Source organism: Bombina bombina, chromosome 5 (assembly GCF_027579735.1).
Source record: "Bombina bombina isolate aBomBom1 chromosome 5, aBomBom1.pri, whole genome shotgun sequence".
Taxonomy (NCBI): domain Eukaryota; kingdom Metazoa; phylum Chordata; class Amphibia; order Anura; family Bombinatoridae; genus Bombina; species Bombina bombina.
Window position 1 is genome coordinate 39,434,394 of NC_069503.1, and position 10,722 is coordinate 39,445,115.

The following is a 10,722-nucleotide window of genomic DNA, read 5'->3' on the forward strand; positions in this document are numbered from 1 at the left end:
AGGTTCTCTGTTATCGGTTGTAGAGATTCATCTCCTACCTCCCTTTTCAGATCGACGATATACTCTCATATACCATTACCTCTACTGATAACTGTTTCAGTACTGGTTTGGCTATCTGCTATATGTGGATGGGTGTCTTTTCGGTAAGTATGTTTTTTATTACTTAAGACACCCCAGCTATGGTTTGGCACTTTATGCATTTATATAAAGTTCTAAATATATGTATTGTACTTATATTTGCCATGAGTCAGGTTCATGTATTTCCTTGTGCAGACTGTCAGTTTCATATTTGTGGAAATAAACATTTTAAGAAATATTTTTCTTACCTGGGGTTTAGTCTTTTTTTCAGAATGACTATATTTTTCTTGCAATTTGCGGGCAGTACTAGGCCCACGGGTGCGCCAAATGCTAGACTTTATTGCATCATTCTTGGCGCAAGACTTTTTTTGCACGAAAGTACGTCCGTTGGCGCAAGTTCATCATTTCCGGCGTCATAGTCGACGCAGAGTCCCTTCACAGGGTTGCGTCATTAGTGACGCAAGTGTGTCATTTCCGGATGTCGTTGGCGCCAAAAAAATTTCAGTCACGTTGTGCGTCATACTTTGCGCCAAATGTTTTCATTATTTATTACCCCATTGCTATTTGCCTCTTGCCTTTTTCTATGTCAGAGGGCTATGCTATTTGCATTTTTTCCCATTCCTGAAACTGTCATATAAGGAAATTAATAATTTTGCTTTATATGGTTTTTTTTCTTTTACATTTTGCAAGATGTCCCAATCTGATCCTGTCTCAGAAGTATCTGTTGGAACTTTGCTGCCTGACGTCGGTTCTACCAAAGCTAAGTGCATTTGTTGTAAGATTGTGGAAATTATATCTCCGAATGTCATTTGTAATAGTCATGATAAACTTTTACATGAAGACAATATATCCATCAGTAATCGTACATTGCCGGTTGCAGTTCCCTCAACTTCTAATGTACATGATATACCTATGAACTTTAAAGAATTTGTTTCTGATTCTATTCAGAAGGCTTTGTCTGCATTCCCGCCTTCTAATAAACGTAAAAGGTCTTTTAAAACTTCTCATAAGGTTGATGAAATTTAAAATGACCGACAACATAATGAATTATCCTCCTCTGATGAGGGTCTATCTAATTCAGAAGATCCTTCCTCAGATATTGACACTGACAAATCTACTTATTTATTTAAAATAGAGTATATTCATTCTTTGTTAAAAGAAGTGTTAATTACTTTGGATATTGAGGAAGCCAGTCCTCTTGACGTTAAGACTAGTAAACGTTTGAATGCTGTTTTTAAACCTCCTGTGGTTACTCCAGATGCTATTTCTGATATGATTTCTAAGGAATGGCATAAGCCGGGTACTCCTTTTATTCCTTCTTCAAGGTTTAAAAAATTGTATCCTTTACCAGCAATTTCTATAGAGTTTTGGGAAAAGATCCCCAAGGTTGATGGGGCTATTTCTACTCTTGCTAAACGTACCACTATTCCTATGGAAGATAGTACTTCTTTTAAAGATCCTTTAGATAGGAAACTTGAATCTTATCTAAGGAAAGCCTATCTATATTCAGGTCATCTTCTCAGGCCTGCAATTACTTTGGCTGATGTTGCGGCTGCATCAACTTTTTGGATGGAGAATTTAGCGCAACAAGAATTGGATCCTGACATGTCCAGCATTGTTCGCTTGCTGCAACATGCTAATCATTTTATTTGTGATGCCATTTTTTATATTATCAAAATTGATGTTAGATCCATGTCTTTAGCTATTTTAGCTAGAAGAACTTTGTGGCTTAAATCTTGGAATGCTGATATGACATCTAAGTCTAGATTACTATCTCTTTCTTTCCAAGGTAATAATTTGTTTGGTTTTCAGTTGGATTCTATTATTTCAACTGTTACTGGGGGAAAGGGAGTTTGTCTGCCTCAGGATAAAAAACCTAAGGGTAAATCTAAGGCTTCTAACCGTTTTCGTTCCTTTCGTCAAAATAAGGAACAAAAATCTAATCCTTCCCAGAAGGAATCTGTTTCCAATTGGAAGCCTTCCTCAAATTGGAATAAATCCAAGCCTTTTAAAAAAACAAAGTCAGCCCCTAAGTCCGCATGAAGGTGCGGCCCTCATTCCAGCTCAGCTGGTAGGGGGCAGGTTAAGGTTTTTCAAGGATATTTGGATAAATTCTGTCCAAAATCAATGGATTCAGAGCATTGTCTCTCAGGGGTATCGAATAGGATTCAGAGTAAGACCTCCTGTGAGAAGATTTTTTTTCTCTCACGCATCCCAGCAAATCCAGTAAAAGCTCAGGCTTTCCTGAAGTGTGTTTCAGACCTGGAGTCTTCAGGGGTAATCATGCCGGTTCCTTTTCAGGAACAAGGTCTGGGGTTTTATTCAAATCTATTCATTGTCCCAAAGAAGGAAAATTCATTCAGACTAGTTCTGGATCTGAAAATTTTGAATCGTTATGTAAGAGTACCAACTTTCAAGATGGTGACTATAAGGACTATTCTGCCTTTTTTTTTTTTCCAACAAAAGGTGCGGTAACAAAAATAATTTCAAATTCAAGTTCAAACAGTTTCATAGTTCATAAACATATGTAAAACATAGCAGTAAAGTCCTATAGTAGAGTATCACTATGCAAAGAAATATAAGACAGGAAAAACAATTCTCAATATGGCAAATATAACTTAAGAGTGCCTGTCATGGTCTAACTACGGAACTTCTTGTAGGTATGGACATAGGAAGAAAAGATCATAAGCTTTTCGATAAAGTAATACTGATGACGAATATCGTCACTCTTTGATTACATCAGTAGCTCAAGATTGGCTGTGTCTGAACTAAGCCAGAGAGGTTAAGCTCTGGATCAAGCACCAATAATTATATAGGAGAGGATAAACGGATATTGTGTTGATGTTAATCTGTAATGGAAATTAAAGTACTCTTGCGTGGAAGGGGAATATATATCAAAGGAGAAGGAAGCAGTGGGGCAGGAAGGTAAGGGAAGGAGGAAAAGGGGGGAGAGGGTTAATTAAGGGGGAAGGAGGAGAAAAAAAAGGGGGGTTCCAGACCATCTCAGACTGTCCCAGGGCTCCCCTCCTGGACACAGAAGGGCCGCCCGAACAGGGCATCTAATATCTTTTATCTGATTCATCTACTTAAATTTTGGTGATCTTTATTCTGACTGACGTTTACATTGTGACAGATAGTTTTCCCAGGGTTCCCAGATTAGACTAAAGGCTGCAGACTGGTTTCTTACTCTGTAGACGTAGTCTTCCATGGATTTAACATAATTCAAATACTCTACTACAGCCTGCCATCTCGGGGGTAGCGCTTTTTTCCAGTTTCTGGCAATTAACATTTTAACTGAGGTGAGCATATATATAAGGAGAGCTCTCTTATGTGTAGGCATTTTCTTTAAACCCAAATGCAAGAGGGCCACGCTAGGGCTAGAGATGTCTGATAACTCTAGTTTAATGCAGACGGCCCAAAGCTTAGTCCAGAGTTGCTTTAGTCTGGGGCAAGACCACCACGTGTGAAGCGGGGTACCCACTTCTCCACACTCCCTCCAACAGGAGGGAGGATGGTCGGGGTATAAAGTTTGAAGTTTGGTCGGGACAAGGTGCCATCTAGTGATAATTTTAAAATAAAGTTCATACATCGTAGTGCAATGTAATGTCGCCTTGGTCTTTGCGATGGCTTTGGTCCACTCCGCTGCAGAGTGCGACACTTTCAGTTCCACCTCCCAGGAGAGCATGTGTCTTGTTTTAGTGAGAGTCGGATCTCCTAGGAGGCATCTATAATGTACCGTGAGGGGCTTATATAATTGGAGGCCAGCCATCCACCTGGACTCCCAGATCATAGGGTTCTGAATCTTATCCACCAGTAAACCCCAAGCTCTCATCAGAGATCTCAGTCTCAGAAGTTCAAACTCAAGCTGACGTGGTAGACCATATTTAACCACCATTTCATGGTGTGAGAGAAGGCGGTCTCCTATGTAGAAATCTCCTACCGAGGATATCTCTGATTGTTTCTAGAGGTTCAATCTCATGTTAGGGAGGCCCTGAAGGAGGGGAACTGTAGGGTGGATAGGAGAGGGATGAGGAGCGATCTGAGTGTTATGTCACAGCTTATACCAGAGCATCTGGCATCCTTTAACCACCCGATTGGAGATGATAAGTTGTGAAGTAAGATGCGGGGGGAACCATAGCAAATCAGAGAGGTTGACATACGCCGGAAGAGAGGCTTGTTCCAATGTTCTCAATCTCGTAGGTGGAAGATCCCGTCCCCATGCTGAGACATGGGAAATAATTGCAGCCTCATGGTAGATACTGACGCTCAGCAAACTCAAGCCCACACGTTCCAGGGGGGAGTAGCCGCCGCAACTCTAGGCTTCTTATTATTCCAGACATAGGCGTTGAAGAGAGCTTGAAAGCTCTTCAGTAGCCTTGCTGGGACCGGAATGGGGAGACACCTCATAACGTACGTCAATTTGGGGAGAATCGTCATTTTCAGGGCCGCAATCCTACCCATCCAGGAGATTTCATCGTAGTTTTTAGATTTAAGGGATCGGTCTACATGGTAGTTCTCCTGGAGGACAGTGTCCTTGTTGTGGGACAGGAACACCCCAAGATGGCGTATTCCCTTAACCGACCACTTGAAGGAATATTGCGATCTCAAAGCCTGTTGTTCCGATTGAGTAATGTGTATCATATAGGCTTCTGTTTTGGCTACGTTAATTTTGTAGTTTGAGATCTCCCAAAAAAGGTCAATCAGAGCCATTAAGTATGGAAGAGAAAGAGTCGGATCAACAATATATAGGGTGATATCATCGGCAAATAATGCCAATTTTTGGAGCGAGTCATGCACCAAAGGCCCCTGAATCTGGCTATCTTTCCTAATGGCCTCTGCAAGTGGTTCTATGACCATCGCGAAGAGAAGCGGGGACAAAGGGCATCCTTGTCTGGTTCCATTACGTATTTGAATTCTAGGGGAACAGAAACCAAGTCCCCTTACCACTGCAGTGGGGGAGGTATATAGTGCCCCAACAGCTTTACTGAAAGTGTGTGGAATCCCGAAAGTGTTCATGGTTTCGAACATATACTCCCACCCCACCCTGTCAAACGCTTTTTCAGCATCCAGAGACAGGGTGAGAAGGGGCAGTCCCATGTCATGTGTCTCTGAAAAAATATTCAGCAATCTGCGGGTGTTATCAGTACCTTGTCTACCCTGCACAAATCCCACCTGGTCTAGGTGAATTATAGAGTGCAGATGTCGTCCTAGCCTGGTCGCAAGGATTTTTGCATAGATCTTAATGTCGACATTTATTAACGAAATGCGACTCCCGCATTCCGTCTAATCCTTCCCTTCTTTTGGGATGGTCAAGATACTAGCTTCTAAGAATTCTTGGAGAGGGTTACCTTCCTTGGCCATTCCCGTGTACAGGCGAAGAACTAACGGGGATAGAAGAGGGGCAAGAGTTCGGTAGAATAATTCTGTATAGCCATCCGGGCCCGGGGCCTTATGAGGCTTTAGGGACAGAATAGCTGCATTGATTTCCTCGAGAGTAAAGGGGCGCTCAAGATCATCCACAGAGTCCTTACTTAAGGTTGGAAGTTGCAGATTGGTCAGAAACCTCTTCATTTTCTCCTTATCTAGTGCCAGCCTGCCAGGAATATTGTCTAGTCCATAAAGAGAGGAATAATAATCCGAAAATGCCTTACTAATTTCCTTGGGCGAACGCACCATTCCCTGGTTTGACTTAATAGCTGAGATCCTATTTTGTGCAGCCCGGTTTCTAAGCTTGCGAGCCAAAAGCCTATCAGCCTTATTGCCTTTGCAGTAATAAATCTTTTTAAGTCTGAACAGATTAGTCTGATGGTACCAACCTGAGTAGCAAGGGCAAAAGTAAGGGTTCTTTTGTTAGCCTGTTCAAGAGTTCTAAGTTCCGCATATAGTTTTGCTAGGGAGACCTTATTTTTTGCTTTCCACTGGGCATTTCTTTTTAAGAAATAGCCTCTTAACTAAGCTTTAAAGGCAGCCCATACAATCTCAAAGCTTGTGTCTCCCGTATCATTGAGGCTCAAGAAGTCAATGATTGTTTCTGTCAAGTGAGGGACCTCAATCTCAGTGAGAGACTGGTCCGAGAGCCTCCATGGTGGCCTGCTATCAGGAGGTTGTAATAGGGAGAAGTGTGCGCTAACGAAGTCATGGTCAGACCAGGGGCAGGGCCTAGTTTTTGGAGTATCTAATTTATCAAGTGTCCAAGAGTCACAAAGCAGATAATCTATCCTTGCATAGGAGTTTGAATAATGTGTATAGTCTTGTTCAGTCGGAGCAAGACATCTCCAGATATCGTACAGTCCAAATTGGAACATGAGCTTTCGCAGCGCATTAGATTGTGTGGGTAAGTTGTGGTCGACCGAGTGAGTGTCCATAGTTTTTTTGTCCAGCACTGGGTCCCACACTAAATTCAAATCTCCTCCTAATAGGACATGGCCTCTCTTAAGAACATCTAGCCTATCCAGAAATTTTTCCGAAGGAAGGGAATCTGTTTCGTGTTCGGGGTATAAACGGAAGCCAATGTGCAGAGGATTCCATTTAGCGTGCAAATCATAATGAGGTATCTACCCTCTGGGTCCCACTCCACATGGTCTATTTTGCAGCACACGTCTCTATGTATCAATATGGCTACTCCTCGATTTTTTTGTGTGAAGGAGGCAGTTTCACAGATCGGGAAGAGAGGGGAGCTTCGGGGTTGCCTAGAATCTCTCTCCCAATGAGTCTCTTGCAGAAATACCAAGTGTAGTCTATGTGTGAGTAAATAATTGTATAGGAGGCTGCACTTTGTATGGGAGTTAAGCCCCTGAACATTCAGGGTAGCTACCGTAATAGGGGACATACTTTCAGGAAACCTCACTGTCTAAGAGAATACCACTTCCAGGAGGGGAGCCAAAGCATCGGGGGGGGGGGGGATTAAAAAGGGAAGTTCAAATAGGAGAAGGAGGGAAAAAGAAAGGGAAGGAATGCAAGTCAATAGTACAATTTCATGTTAAGGTAAAATTTTCAATCAGGGTCAACTGTCCGTTATCTCTCAAGAGCTTTCTGATGTATAACGAAGTGTACGATAAACACTATCTCAATGAGCGGTCTCTCTGCGTCTGCAGTGAGAACACAACTAAATAAGTGTGGGGGGGAGAGGCTGGCATAGAGAGCCCAGCCCCAGTCAACTTTTTTGAGTCATGCTATAACTGACCTCTTCATAAAAGAGGTTTTCTAAGTTTTTTTGTCTTGCCTCCATATATGAGTTACGTGTTAAAGAGGGAATTTTTTTGTCTAGATCAATGACTAAATAGTCTCACATCTCAAGGCAGGGTGTATAGGAATGCCTAGAACTATCTATCTCTAATCGGCTATCTATCGCCTAGATTTAGAATTTTGTCGGTAAAGACCTGCGTAGCTAACGCTGCTTTTTTTTCCAGCGCACCCTTAAGACAACGCTGGTATTTAGAGTTGTCTGAATGGCTGCGTTAGGCTCAGAAAAGGGAGCGTTGAGCATAATTTAGCGCCACTTCAACCCTCAATACCAGCATTGCTTACGGTAGCGGTAAGCTGGAAAAACGTGCTCGTGCACGATATCCCCATAGGAAACAATGGGCCTGAGCTGGCTGTAAAAAAACCTAACACCTGCAAAAAAGCAGCGTTCAGCTCCTAACGCAGCCCCATTGTTTCCTATGGGGAAACACTCTCTAAGTCTGCACCTAACACCCTAACATGAACCCCGAGTCTAAACACCCCTAACCTTACACTTATTAACCCCTAATCTTCCGCCCCCGCTATCGCTGAAATCTGCATAATATTATTAACCCCTAATCTGCCGCTCCGAACACCACCGCAACCTACAGCTATGAACCCCTAATCTACTGCCCCTAACATCGCCGACACCTACATTATATTTATTACCCCCTAATCTGCCCCCCCAACGTCGCCGCCACCTACCTACACTTATTAACCCCTAATCTGCCGACCGGACCTCGCCGCCACTATAATAAATGTATTTACCCCTAAACCGCCGCACTCCCGCCTCGCAAACACTATAATAAATTGTATTAACCCCTAATCTGCCCTCCCTAACATCGCCGCCACCTACCTACAATTATTAACCCCTAATCTCCCGCCCGCAACGTCGCCGCTACTATAATAAATGTATTAACCCCTAAACCTAAGTCTAACCCTACACCTCCCTAACATAAATATAATTTAAATTAAACAAAATAATATTCCTATAATTAAATAAATTAATCCTATTTAAAACTAAATACTTACCTAGAAAATAAACCCTATTATAGCTACAATATAAATAATTACATTGCATCTATTTTAGGATTTATATTTATTTTACAGGCAACTTTGTATTTATTTTAACTAGGTACAATAGCTATTAAATAGTTATTAACTATTTAATAGCTACCTAGTTAAAATAATTTCAAAAATACATGTAAAATAAATCCTAACCTAAGTTACAATTAAACCTAACACTACACTAAATTAATTAAATAAATTACCTACAATTAGCTAAACTAAAATATAATTAAATAAACTAATCTATAATACAAAACCCCCCCACTAAATTACAAAAAAAAAAAATTACAAGAAGTTTAAACTAATTACACCTAATCTAAGCCCCCTAATAAAATAAAAAAAGCCCCCCAAAATAAAAAAATGCCCTACCCTATTCTAAATTACAAAAGTAATCAGCTCTTTTACCAGCCCTTAAAAGGGCTTTTTGCGGGGCATTGCCCCAAAGTAATCAGCTCTTTTACCTGTAAAATAAAATACAACCCCCCCAACATTAAAACCCACCACCCACATACCCCTACTCTAACCCACCCAAACCCCCTTAAATAAACCTAACGCTAACCCCCTGAAGATCTCCCTACCTTGAGTCGTCTTCACCCAGCCGAGCCGAAATCTTCATCCAAGGTGCGCAGAGGAGGTCCTTCATCCGGTAGAAGTCTTCATCCAGGCGGTGTCTTCAATCTTCATCCATCCGGAGCGGAGCCATCTTCCAAGGAGCCGACGCGGAGCCATCCTCTTCATCCGGAGTCTTTTAACACAATGACGGTACCTTTAAGTGACATCATCCAAGATGGCGTCCCTTCAATTCCGAATCAGCCAATCGTATTGAGCTCGCATTCTATTGGCTGATTGGAACAGGTAGGAGTCTTGTCGGTAGAGGGTCTACCGCTCACTTCTTCCAAGACTCCAAATACCAGCGTTCGGAAAATCCCATTGAAAAGATAGGATATGCAATTGACGTAAGGGGATCTGCGGTAGCCTGGAGTCGCGGAAAGAAAGTGAGCGGTAGACCCTTTCCTGGCTGACTCTAAATACCAGCGGGCAGTAAAAAGCAGCTTTTGACGGCTAACGCCAAACTCTAAATCTAGCCGTATATGTGGTATTTCCCTCTGTGTCTTCATCTAGAGAGTTGGGCACCTAGATACCATATTCACCTGAGGGATCTAACTTTGTAACATAAGCTTATTTTAACTAGCTAATACTATAAACAGACTTCATCAAACAGTTCAAATGAAAACATCAACAACTTTGGACGGTCACTCTCCCAACAGGCCTTATCTGGGAAACTTAATGATGGCATTCCTCAAAACTGTCCCCAACCATAATTGTAAGGTGGTTTTAAGCCACCAATGTCCATTTATTTCGATGAAGGCCCTCAGAGGTGAAAGAGGGAAGGAGGACTAAAGCAAATCTCAGAGTTATACATTTCCTGCTAACTAAGGTGTTTTGCTCAGAAAATGCTAGGTAGGTCATCTCCCATATACCATTCTCTGTGAGTCTAGTCCCTGTCCATTTGAGTTATGTTAGTTTAATGTGCCCACTAAGTCCTTAATCAGCTTAATTTGTTACATAATCCCTTGGGGAGTGACCATCCAATTTCAACGCAATAACTTTAGAATATATGAATAACAATAACATAATCACTGTCTATCTAGGTAAGTACACAAGTTAGACAACAGCACTTATTGAGTAAGGCGACGGAGGAGACTTAGCTATGAAAGAAAAAAAAAAAGAGCATAGAGGAGAAGAGAAGGCAGTAAGGAAAGCAGACATATATATGCAGCTATATCACATTTTCTAGATTAGAACAGCCTCACCCATTTTCATGTACATGTGGTACATAAGGGTCAGTCTTTCAGAGTTAGCGTTGTCTCTTAATCCCATGGGGAGTGGCCATCCAATTTCAACGTAACCACATTAGAATATATGAATAAAAGTAACACAATCACTGACTATCTAGGCAAGTACACTAGTTAGGTAACAGCACTTGTTGAGTAAGGCGAGGGAGGAAATTTAAAATGGAAGAAAGAGCATAGAGAAGAAGAGAAAGGCAGTAAGGAGAACAGACAAATATATGCAGATATATCACATTTTCTAGGTTAGAGCAATCTCACCCATCTTCATGTAGATGCGGTACTTAAGAGTCAGTCTTTCAAAGTTAGCGCTGTCTCTCAACCCCAGATCTCATCTAGGGAGAGGCAACTCTTAGTCCACAGCTCAATATCTTAACTTCTAGAGTCTTGTGTAGGGAGGTCCCCATCTTTATGCCTCAGGTTTGACCTCTGATTGCTTCTGGATCTCTGTGGAAGGGGGCCCCACTCTGGGGCTGAAGCCCTCAAAGCTCTTAAAGGCTCAGCC